At 35.7% G+C, this 13,151-nt stretch overlaps 1 protein-coding gene across 3 annotated transcripts in view; it reads right to left on the reverse strand.

Annotated features, from left to right (window-relative positions):
• The window catches only part of ADAM2 (ADAM metallopeptidase domain 2), a 142,243-nt gene that overhangs the window by 52,694 nt on the left and 76,398 nt on the right, over positions 1-13,151 (reverse strand). The gene's annotated exons all lie outside the window — the stretch shown is intronic.

The following is a 13,151-nucleotide window of genomic DNA, read 5'->3' on the forward strand; positions in this document are numbered from 1 at the left end:
GTTTCATTTGTTGCTTCCTTTTCCTTTCATGGTCCCTAAATATTATAATATCCTGTATTAACAAAAGAGATTGAGCTTTTCACTTCTTTGTCTATATTTATTCATAGGTAATCCTGAAGTATGTATTTTGAATAACACCTATACCTGACAGCTCAGATATTGGTGCCTATAGCCCTAATATGTCACCTAAACTCAAGAGTCCAATACCAACTTTTTACTCAGAGATAACATTTCTAAACCCACATCTAAAATACCACCCCCTTACATCTTTATTCTTTTAGTGACACTTATTATTCTTTAATATTTATCAACAACCAAACTATTATTTATTTAATTATTTACTCATTGTCTTCCCCTACTAGTTTTTTAGCTCCAGAGAAAAGGCATTCCAACTATTTTGTTCTCTAGCACATATATAGCACATATATATATATATATATATATATATATATATATATATATATATTTAAATAAATGAGTCCATGGAATAAACTATCTGTTGTAAATAGTACATTCTTTTGTTGATGTTGCACTATGACTTTTATTATTCTGAATAGTATTAATACATGAAAAAGTTATATTCATAAAGATTTATAATTTGATGACAGATATAGCTAATATGAACTTATTGGATTTTACAACAATAGACTCAAACCCTAGTCCTTTGGACTATCACAGGGAAATATTATTTACATGAGGATCATGCAAAAAATAAGGTTTTTAAATTTTTTGGAGGTCACACCCTATTGAACATACTCTACCATTAGAATAACCACAAATAATTGATTTATTATTACATTGCCAAAAATTCTGACGATTTCTATCTAAATACCAAAAACCAAAAGGAGAAAGGATAGAACATTACTAAAAACTAGACAATGTAAGATGTGTTTACTATGTGTGAACTCGTTTATAAGGGATACACTTCTGGGTATAAATTAGTGTTGACATTAGAAAGAAAATATCAGTCATAATTATATCCAACTAGACAATTAATTTGAAGCTTGAGTCTTAGCAAACACTTGCTGGATGTTCTTATTCTCCATTCTCTCATTTTTCCTTGATAATTGAGCTTCTGGTTTTCAGTCAAATACAAGGCTTCCTTGTGTAGTGTCTACATTTCTTAGCCTTTTGTAAAGTTAGTATAACATCTATATAAAGGTCAGATAATTGGCCTAAAACAAAACCATAAATTTAAGTTATAGAAAGTAATGTTGACAGCCAGGTTTTTATTCTATTGGTGACTATAATTTTGGTTAACTATTGTAGTCAAAGCTTCCATTATGAACTATGAGATGATCCTGGATATGAAAGTCACTGTGTAGAAATCAATGTAAAATTATACTGTGAAATGTCATGCAATTAATAGAATTCTAATTTCCCAAAATAAAAATAACTTATCCTTGATTTAAGCTGTTATTACTTCGGGGTTTCTGAACTTACATTTAAATCTAAAAACAGATTCCATCCCAATAATACATATATCAATCAGGATATTGCTGTTTTAATGACATTTCAAACATTCATTTTCTTATCACAATATTGCAAAGCATTGACAGCAGGATGCAATGTTCTCATTACATTGAGGTGGATGGTACTAGAATAGATCATCTTTTGCTTAATCCATAAGCAAAACATGTGTTCAATATTTGCATTTTTTAGAAGAAGCAACACTCATTAGAAACAAAGTTAATAAAATCTGTCTTCTAATATAACATTGAGGAAATTATTAGAGGCACTTCAATTAGTAACTAAAAATAAATACAACACTTCAACACATTCTCTTACTGTGAAGTTTGTACAGCATAGAGATAATCAAGCAAAAATGGAAAACAAAAGATAAAAATAATTACTATCATTAAATAAGTCTCAATAAATTTCAAAATATGTACATCCAAAAACAATAAATATTAAATCAGAAATAAATAATAAAAAGGCATCTAGATGATCCACGAATATTTGAAAATCAACTGAAATACTTCTAAAACAATCTGCTAGACAAAAGGAATTACAAAGAAAATGAAAATATTTTAACTAAATGAAAAAGAAACACAAAATATCAACATGTATGATATGCAATAGAAGCTGTGGTTAGACTGAAATGTACAGCTTTAAAGGGCTTACACAAAAAGAAAAAAAGTTTAAAATAAAATATTTGAGTTTTCACATTAAAAATCTAGGGGAGGGGCACCTGGATGGCTCAGTCAGTTTAGCAACCGACTCTTGATTTCAGTTCAGGTCATGATCTCATGGTCGTGAGATTCAGCCTCACATTGCTATGATCACAGAGCCTGTGAATTCTCTCTGTCCCTCTCTCTCTGCACCCCTCCTCTGCTCACATTCTCTCTCTCTCTCAGTCTTTCTCAAAATAAATTAAAATAAACAAAAAAATCTAGTTTACCCCAAAGTATGCATAAAGTTAAGAAAAGAAATTGGACAAGTGATGATAAAGAGTCAATAAAATTAAAATATAGCCTTAAAAATCAATTAATTTGATAAAGCCCATGTTAGAGAGATTGAGAAAAAAAAAAGAGAAAATAAAATAACAAATTATATGAGACATAAAAGAAGTAATATCACTAGAGATCCCAGTGACTTAAAAAAAAATAAGTGGAATTTAGGTTTGTGAAGATGGCAAAGTAGGAGGACCCTAAGCTCACTCCATCCCATGTTTACAACTAGATATCACTCACATCCCATTAAGAAACCAGAGATCAATCCAAAGACTGGCAGAATAAACTCCACAAATAAATATAGAGAATAAGTCACACCAGAGAGGTTAGGAAGGACATAAATGGTGGTTGAGAGCTGCCCACAGGAAAGAGGCTCTGAGAAAAGAAACCACCAGGGGATCCACATAGAGGAAAATGAATCCCCATACACCCAACTCTGTGCTTCTGTGGATCCATCCCTCTGCCGGGTCGGCCTCACTCCTGGGGCTGCAGGTCCCCTCCTGCATGGGACCACAAATGGCAAAGCGAGCTAAGCCTACGCCTTCCACCCCTGTACACCTTACGGATCCACCCCAGCTAATACACCAGATCCCATAGAAGCAGCACCACAAGCCTGGCAGTGTGCAAGTAGCCCAGACAGGGGCCACACTACTCCACAGTGAGTCCTGCTCCTGGGAGAAGGGCAGATAAGGTACACACCAATCTGACTGTGACCCCAGCAGTGGGCTGGGGTCTGACTGTGGCCCCGTCCACCAACACAAGTTACTCTGGACAGCACAGGGGAAGTGCCCTGCAGTTTGGAGCCACTGCAGGGACTACTGGAAATGATGAAATGGAAGAACTCTCCTCAAAAGAAACTCCAGGAAGTAGTGACAGCTAATGAATTGATCAAAAACGATTTAAGCAATATAACTGAACAAGAATTTAGAATAATAGTCATAAAATTAATCGCTGGGCTTGAAAAAAGCATAGAGGAAAGTAGAGAATCTATTGCTACAGATATCAAGGGGCTAAGAAATAGTTATAAGGAGCTGAAAAATGCTAGAAATGAGGTTCAAAATAAAATGGAGGGGGCCATAGCACGGATTGAAGAGGCAGAGAAGAGGATAGGTGAATTAGAAGATAAAATTATGGAAAAAGAGGAAGCTGAGAAAAAGAGAGATAAAAAAATCCAGGAGTATGAGGGGAGAATTAGAGAACTAGTGATGCAATCAAATGGAACAATACCCCTATCATAGGAAATCCAGAAGAAGAGAGAGAGATAGGGGCTGAAGGTGTACTTAAACAAATCATAGCTGAGAACATCCCTGATCTGGGGAAGGAAACAGGCATGGAAATCCAAGAGGCACAGAGAACTCCCTTCAAACTTAACTTGAAGCAATCATCTGCACGACATATCATAGTGAAACTGGCAAAATACAAGGATAAAGAGAAAATTCTGAAAGCAGCTAGGGAAAAACAGGCTCTAACCTACAAAGGAGATCCATAAGACTAGTGGCAGACTGATCTACTGAAACTTGGCAGGCCAGAAAGGAATGGCAGGAAATCTTCAATGTGATGAACAGAAAAAATATGCAGCAAAGAACCCTTTATTCAGCAAGTCTGTCTGTCAGAAGGAAGGAGAGATAAAGGTTTTCCCAAACAAACAAAAACTGAAGGAATTCATCACCACTAAACCAGCCCTACAAGAGATCCTAACGGGGACTCTGTGAGTGAAATGTTGCAAGGACCACAAAATACCAGAGACATCACTACAAGCATGAAAACTATAGATAACACAATGTCTCTAAACCCACATCTTTGAAAAATAATATGAATGTACATGCCCTAAATGCTCCAACCGAAAGACATAGGGTATCAGAATGGATAAAAAAACAAGACCCATCTATTTGCTGTCTACAAGAGACTCATTTTAGACCTGAGGACACCTTCAGATTGAGAGTGAGGGGATGGAAAACTATTTATCATGCCACTGGAAGTCAAAAGAAAGCTGGAGTAGCCATACTTATATCAGACAAACTAGACTTTAAATTAAAGGCTGTAACAAGAGATGAAGAAGGGCATTATATAATAATCACAGGGTCTATCCACCAGGAAGAGCTAACAATTATAAATGTCTATGCGCCGAATACAGGAGCCCCCAAATATATAAAACAATTACTCACAAACATAAGCAACCTTATTGATAAGAATGTAGTAAATTGCAGGGGACTTTAACACTCCACTTACAGAAATGGATAGATCATCTAGACACACGGTCAATAAAGTAACAAGGGCCCTCAATGATACATTGGATCAGATGGACTTGACAGATATATTTAGAACTCTGCATCCCAAAGCAACAGAATATACTTTCTTCTCAAATGCACATGGAACATTCTCCAGGATAGATCACATACTGGGTCACAAAACAGCCCTTCATAAGTGTACAAGAATTGAAATCATACCATGCATGCTTTCGGACCACAATGCTATGAAACTTGAAATCAACCACAGGAAAAGGTCTGGAAAACCTCCAAAAGCATGGAGGTTAAAGAACACCCTTTTAAAGAATGAATGGGTCAACCAGGAATTTAGAGAAGAAATTAAAAATTATATGGAAATAAACGAAAATGAAAATACAACAATCCAAACGCTTTGGGACGCAGCGAAGGCAGTCCTGAGAGGAAAATACATTGCAATTCAGGCCTATCTCAAGAAACAAGAAAAATCCCAAATACAAAATCTAACAGCACACCTAAAGATAATAGAAGCAGAACACCAAAGGCACCCCAAACCCAGCAGAAGAGGAGAAATAATAAAGATCAGAGCAGAAATAAACAATATAGAATCTAAAAAAACCTGTAGAGCAGATCAATGGAACCAAGAGTTGGTTTTTTGAAAAATAAACAAAATTGATAAACCTCTAGCCAGCCTTCTCAAAAAGAAAAGGGAGATGACCCAAATAGATAAAATCATGAATGAATATGGAATTATTACAACCAATCCCTCAGAAATACAAGCAGTTATCAAGGAATACTATGAAAAAGTATATGCCAACAAACTGGACAACCTGGAAGAAATGGACAAATTCCTAAGCACCACACACTTCCAAAACTCAAACAAGAAGAAATAGAAAACTTGAACAGACCCATAACCAGCGAAAAAATTGAATCAGTCATCAAAAATCTCCCAACAAATAAGAGTCCAGGACCAGGTGGCTTCCCAGGGGAATTCTACCAGACATTTAAAGCAGAGATATTACTTATCCTCCTCAAGCCTTTCCAAAAAATAGAAAGGGAAGGAGAACTTCCAGACTCATTCTATGAAGCCAGCATTACTTTGATTCCTAAACCAGGTATAGACCCAGTAAAAAAAGAAAACTACAGGCCAATATCCCTGATGAATATGGATGCAAAAATTCTCAACAAGATACTAGCAAATCGAATGAAACAGCATAAAAAGAATTATTCACCATGATCAAGTGGGATTCATCCCTGGGCTGCAGGGCTGGTTCAACATTTGGAAATCAATCAATGTGATACCTCACATTAATAAAAGAAAAGCAAACAACCATATGATCTTGTCAATCTATGCAGAAAAAGCATTTGACAAAATTCAGCAGCCTTTCTTAGCAAAAACCCTCAAGAAAGTCGGTATAGAAGGAACATACTTAAACATCATAAAAGCCATTTATGAAAAGCCCACAGCTAACATCATCCTCAGTGAGGAAAAACTGAGAGCTTTCTCCCTGAGATCGGGAACACGACAGGGATGTCCACTCTCACTGCTGTTTAACATAGTGTTGGAAGTTCTAGCATCAGCAATCAGACAACAAAAGGAAATCAAAGGCATCAAAATTGGCAAAGATGAAGTTAAGCTTTCACTTTTTGCAGATGACATGATAGTATACATGGAAAACCCTAAAGACTCCACCAAAAGTCTACTAGAACTGATACATGAATTCAGCAAAGTCGCAGGATACAAAATTAGTGTACAGAAATCAGTTGCATTCTTATACACTAATAATGAAGCAACAGAAGGACAAACAAAGAAACTGATCCCATTCACAATTGCACCAAGAGTCATAAAATAGCTAGGAATAAACCTAACCAAAGATGTAAAAGATCTGTATGCTGAAAACTATAGAAAGCTTATGAAGGAAATTGAAGAAGATATAAAGAAATGGAAAAACATTCTGTGCTCATCGATTGGAAGAATAAATATTGTTAAAATGTCAATACAACCCAAAGCTATCTACACATTCAATGTAATCCCAATCAAAATTGCACCAGCATTCATCTCGAAGCTGGAACAAGCAATCCTAAGATTTGTATGGAACCACAAAAGACCCCGAATACCCTAAGTAATATTAAAGAAGACCAAAGCAGAAGGCATCACAATCCCAGACTTTAGCCTCTAGTACAAAGTTGTAATCATCAAGACATATATGTACCATATGTACCATGGCACAAAAACAGACACAAAGACCAATGGAATAGAATAGAGACTCCAGAGTTGGACCCACAAAAGTATGCCCAATTAATCTTTGACAAAGCAGTAAAGAATATCCAATGGAAAAAGGCAGTCTCTTTAACAAATGGTGCTGGGAAAACCAGACAGCAACATGCAGAAGAATAAAACTAGACCACTTTCTTACACCATTCACAAAAATAAACTCAAAATGGATGAAGCACCTGAATGTGAGACAGAAAACCATCAAAACCTTAGAGAGAAAGCAGGAAAAAACCTCTCTGTCCTCAGCCACAGAAATTTCTTACTTGATACATCCTCAAAGGCAAGGGAAGTAAAAGCAAAAATGAACTATTGGGACCTCATGAAAATAAAAAGCTTTTGCACTGCAAAGGAAACAATCAACAAAACTAAAAGTCAACCAATGGAATGGGAAAAGATATTTGCAAATGACATATCGAACAAAGGGCTAGTATCCAAAATCTATAAAGAACTCACTAAACTCCACACCTGAAAAACAAATAATCCAGTGAAGAAATGGGCAGAAAACATGAATAGACACTTCTCTAAAGAAGACATCTGGATGGCCAACAGGCACATGAAAAGATGCTCAACGTCGCTCCTCATCAGGGAAATACAAATCAAAACCACACTCAGATACCACCTCATCCCTGTCAGAGTGGCTAAAATGAACAAATCAGGAGACTATCGATGCTGGAGAGGATGTGGAAAAATGGGAACCCTCTTGCACTGTTGGTGGGAATGCAACCTGGTGCAGCCACTCTGGAAAACAGTGTGGAGGTTCCTCAAAAAATTAAAAATAGATCTACCCTATGACCCAGCAATAACACTGTTAGGAATTTACCCAAGGAATACAGGAGTGCTGATGCATAGGGGTGCTTGTACCCCAGTATTTAGAGCAGCACTTTCAACAATAGCCAAATTATGGAAAGAGCCTAAATGTCCATCAACTGATGAATGGATAAAGAAATTGTGGTTTATATACACAATGGAATACTACGTGGCAATGAGAAAGAATGAAATATGGCCTTTTGTAGCAACGTGGATGGAACTGGAGAGTTTTATGCTAAGTGAAATAAGCCATACAGAGAAAGACAGATACCATATATTTTCACTCTTATGTGGATCCTGAGAAACTTAACAGAAGACCATGGGGCAGGGGAAGATAAAAAAAAAAAAAGGTTAGAGAGGGAGGGAACCAAACAATAAGAGACTCTTAAAAACTGAGAACAAACTGAGGGTTGATGGGGGGTGGGAGGGAGGGGTGGGTGGGTGATGAGTATTGAGGAGGGCACCTGTTGGGATGAGCACTGGGTGTTGTATGGAAACCAATTTGATTATAAAGCTCATATTAAAAAAAGAAAAAAAAAGTCATAGTCCCAATTCCAATTGCACTTTATAATTGGATACCTAGAAATAAACCTAACCAAAGTGGTAAAATACGTGTACTCTAAAAATTATAAAACATTGACGAAAGAAAGTGAAGATGACACAAAGAAATAGAAAGACATTCCATGCTCATGGATTAGAAAAACAAATTTTGTTAAAATGTTTAGACTAGCTAATGCAATCTACACATTTAATGCAATTTCTATCAAAATACCAACATTTTTCACAGAACTAGAACAAACAATCCTAAAATTTTTATGGAACCACAAAAGACCCCGAATAGCCAAAGCAAGTTTGAAAAACAAAGGGAAAGCTGGAGGCAGCACAAGTGCAGACTTCAAGTTATATTACAAACCTGTAATCATCAAAACAGTATGGTACTAGCACAAAAATAGATTCATAGAAATATAGAACAGAATGGAAAACCAGAAATAAACCCACAATTGTATGGTCAATTAATCTTTTACAAAGGAGAGAAGAATATCCAATGGGAAAAAGACAGTCTCTTCAACAAATGGTGCTGGGAAAACTGGACAGCAACATGTCGAAGAATGAACTCAGACCATTTTCTCACACCATACACAAAAATAAACTCAAAATGGATTCAGGATTTCAATGTGATACCTGAAACTATAACAATTCTAGAAAACAACAAAGGCAGAAATGTCTCTGATATCAGCCATAGCAACATTTTTCTAGATATGTCTCTGAGACAAATGAAATAAAAGCAAAAATAAACTATTGGGACTATTTCAAAATAAAATGATCGTGCAAAGGAAACAATCAACAAAATTAAAAGGCAACCTACAGAATGGGAGAGGATATTTGCAAATGACATATCCAATAAAAGGGTTAGTATCTGTAATATATAAGGAACTTAAAATATTCAACACCCATAAAACAAATAACCCAATTAAAAATCAGCAGAAGACATGGACAGCCATATCTCTGACAAAGATATCCAGATGACCAACAGATACATGAAAAGATACATCACTTATTATCAGGAAAATGAAAATCAAAGCCACAGCAAAGTATCATCTCACACCTGTCAGAATGGCTAAAATCAAAAACACAAGACACAATAAGTGTTGGTGACAATATGGAGAAAAAGGAACTCTTGCAGTTTTAGTGGGAATACAAACTGGTGCAGCCGCTGAGGAAAACAGTATAGAGATTCCTCAGGAAGTTTAAACTAGAGCTACCCTATAATCCAGTAATTGCACTACTATTTACTCCCCAAAATACAAAAACACTAATTCAAAGAGACAATGCACCCCTAAATTTACAGCAGCAATATCCAAATAATGGAAGCAGACCAAGTTCCCCTTAATTGATGAATGGACAAAGAAGATGTGGTATAGTTATACAATGGAATATTATTTGGCCGTAGAAAAGAGTGAAATCTTGCCATTTGCAATGGCATAGATGGAGCTAGAGTATATTATCCTAACTGAAATAAGTCAGAGAAGGACAAATGCCATATGATTTCACTCAGATGTAAAATTTCAGAAACAAACAAATGAGCAAAGGGAAAAAAAAGAGAGAGAGACAAACCAAAAAATAAACTCTTAACTATCGAGAATAAACTGATGGTTACAGAGGGGAAGTGGGTTGGGTGGAGGGGTCAGTGAAATAGGTGATGGGGATTAAAGAGTGTTCTTTCATGATGAGCACTGAGTGTTATACAGAATTGATGAATCACTAAATTGTAAACTTGATACTAATAGAATACTGTATGTTAGCTATACTGCATTTAAAAATAAATTAACTTTTTAAAAACAAATGATTATAGAAACTTATGACTAATTTCAAGGAAATATTTTTTAAAATCTGAATATAAAGATCCTCATCTCTTAAAAATTAATTATTAAATAGCTTTCCAAAAAGAGAATTCTAATTCCATATGGCTTCACTGGTGAATTTCTATCAGATAACTTGTGAAGAATTAATATCAATTTTGCCAAATTACTTTTAGGAAATTTTATGAGTCTAATGTTACCCTGATAATGAAACAAGTCAAAATAATTACAAGAGAAAACAACCTAAAGCCCAATATTCTTCATAAATATAGTGACATGTGTTAGGAGACAAATCCAGCAACAAGTAGGACAAATGCATAAAAGGGATTATGCATCGTATCGAAATGTGGTTCATCCTAGGAAGACAAGTTATTGCAACAATTGAAGATCAATAAAATGTATCAACTGAAACATATCAACTGAAAAAAGTAAAATCAACAATAACACATAAACATCTTAATATATAATGAAATCTATTCATGATTGGAACTCTGTCAAACAAAGGCTAAAAAACCAACTTCCTCAGTCTGATTAAAAGCCTCTATGAAAAACTTTCAGCTAACCTATTTAATGGTGAAAGATGAAAGATTTTGCCCTTAAATTAGAAGCACGACAAAAATAGCCACATGTTCCATTTCTATGTTACATTGTATTAGAGGTCCTTATCACTGTTTTAAGGCAAAAAATAGGAATTGAAAAAAATATAAATATTTTAAAAAATGTAAAATCGTATATATAATATATGATTATACATGTATAAAATTCTAATAAAGCTAAATTAAAATCCCAGAACTATTAAATTAATTTAGCAAAACTTTAGTAAACAAATTCAATGTAATCAATAAAATTTCTATATACTTGTCACAAAAAAATTGGAAATTTTATAGTCATATAAAGAGGTGCAATTAGAAAGAACAGTAAATACCAAACTATTTACACCTAATAATTTCCCTGCAGAAAAAAAATGGAAGAAACGCTGCATTTTGAAGAATTCTACCCATGATGAGAATAATTCAGGCATCTCAACAAAATAAACTACTTTCAAAATTGAACAAAAAATGCTTTAACAATATTTAGGAGGAGGTGGAGGCTCCAAGGAGCTATTAATAGTTCAGATCTTCTAGTCATTCCTATCATTTCTTCACCATTGTAAATCATAATAATCATTGCAGCTGGTATCACAAGCAATATATCATTATTTTATTTTATTTTATTTTTTTTTTATTTATATATGAAATTTATTGTCAAATTGGTTTCCATACAACACCCAGTGCTCATCCCAAAAGGTGCCCTCCTCAGTACCCATCACCCACCCTCTCCTCCCTCCCACCCCCCATCAACCCTTAGTTTGTTCTCAGTTCTCAACAGTCTCTTATGCTTTGGCTCTCTCCCACTCTAACCTCTTTTTTTTTTTTTTTTTTTTTTTTTTTTTTTTTTTTTTTTTTTTGTTCCCCTCCCCCATGGGTTTCTCTTAAGTTTCTCAGGATCCACATAAGAGTGAAACCATATGGTATCTGTCTTTCTCTGTATGGCTTATTTCACTTAGCATCACACTCTCCAGTTCCATCCACGTTGCTACAAAAGGCCATATTTCATTTTTTCTCATTGCCACGTAGTACTCCATTGTGTATATAAACCACAATTTCTTTATCCATTCATCAGTTGATGGACATTTAGGCTCTTTCCATAATTTGGCTATTGTTGAGAGTGCTGCTATGAACATTGGGGTACAAGTGCCCCTATGCATCAGTACTCCTGTGTCCCTTGGATAAATTCCTAGCAGTGCTATTGCTGGGTCATAGGGTAGGTCTATTTTTAATTTTCTGAGGAACCTCCACACTGCTTTCCAGAGCGGCTGAACCAATTTGCATTCCCACCAACAGTGCAAGAGGGTTCCCGTTTCTCCACATCCTCTCCAGCATCTATAGTCTCCTGATTTGTTCATTTTGGCCACTCTGACTGGCGTGAGGTGATATCTGAGTGTGGTTTTGATTTGTATTTCCCTGATAAGGAGCGACGCTGAACATCTTTTCATGTGCCTGTTGGCCATCCGGATGTCTTCTTTAGAGAAGTGTCTATTCATGTTTTCTGCCCATTTCTTCACTGGGTTATTTGCTTTTCGGGTGTGGAGTTTGGTGAGCTCTTTATAGATTTTGGATACTAGCCCTTTGTCCGATATGTCATTTGCAAATATCTTTTCCCATTCCGTTGGTTGCCTTTTAGTTTTGTTGGTTGTTTCCTTTGCTGTGCAGAAGCTTTTTATCTTCATAAGGTCCCAGGAATTCACTTTTGCTTTTAATTCCCTTGCCTTTGGGGATGTGTCGAGTAAGAGATTGCTACGGCTGAGGTCAGAGAGGTCTTTTCCTGCTTTCTCCTCTAAGGTTTTGATGGTTTCCTGTCTCACATTCAGGTCCTTTATCCATTTTGAGTTTATTTTTGTGAATGGTGTGAGAAAGTGGTCTAGTTTCAACCTTCTGCATGTTGCTGTCCAGTTCTCCCAGCACCATTTGTTAAAGAGACTGTCTTTTTTCCATTGGATGTTCTTTCCTGCTTTGTCAAAGATGAGTTGGCCGTACGTTTGTGGGTCTAGTTCTGGGGTTTCTATTCTATTCCATTGGTCTATGTGTCTGTTTTGGTGCCAATACCATGCTGTCTTGATGATGACAGCTTTGTAGTAGAGGCTAAAGTCTGGGATTGTGATGCCTCCTGCTTTGGTCTTCTTCTTCAAAATTACTTTGGCTATTCGGGGCCTTTTGTGGTTCCATATGAATTTTAGGATTGCTTGTTCTAGTTTCGAGAAGAATGCTGGTGCAATTTTGATTGGGATTGCATTGAATGTGTAGATAGCTTTGGGTAGTATTGACATTTTGACAATATTTATTCTTCCAATCCATGAGCAGGGAATGTCTTTCCATTTCTTTAAATCTTCTTCAATTACCTTCATAAGCTTTCTATAGTTTTCAGCATACAGATCCTTTACATCTTTGGTTAGATTGATTCCTAGGTATTTTATGCTTCTTGGTGCAATTGTGAA

Source organism: Puma concolor, chromosome B1, assembly GCF_028749965.1.
Source record: "Puma concolor isolate L17-30 chromosome B1, mPumCon1.1.hap2, whole genome shotgun sequence".
In the NCBI taxonomy this organism is placed as follows: Eukaryota; Metazoa; Chordata; class Mammalia; order Carnivora; family Felidae; genus Puma; species Puma concolor.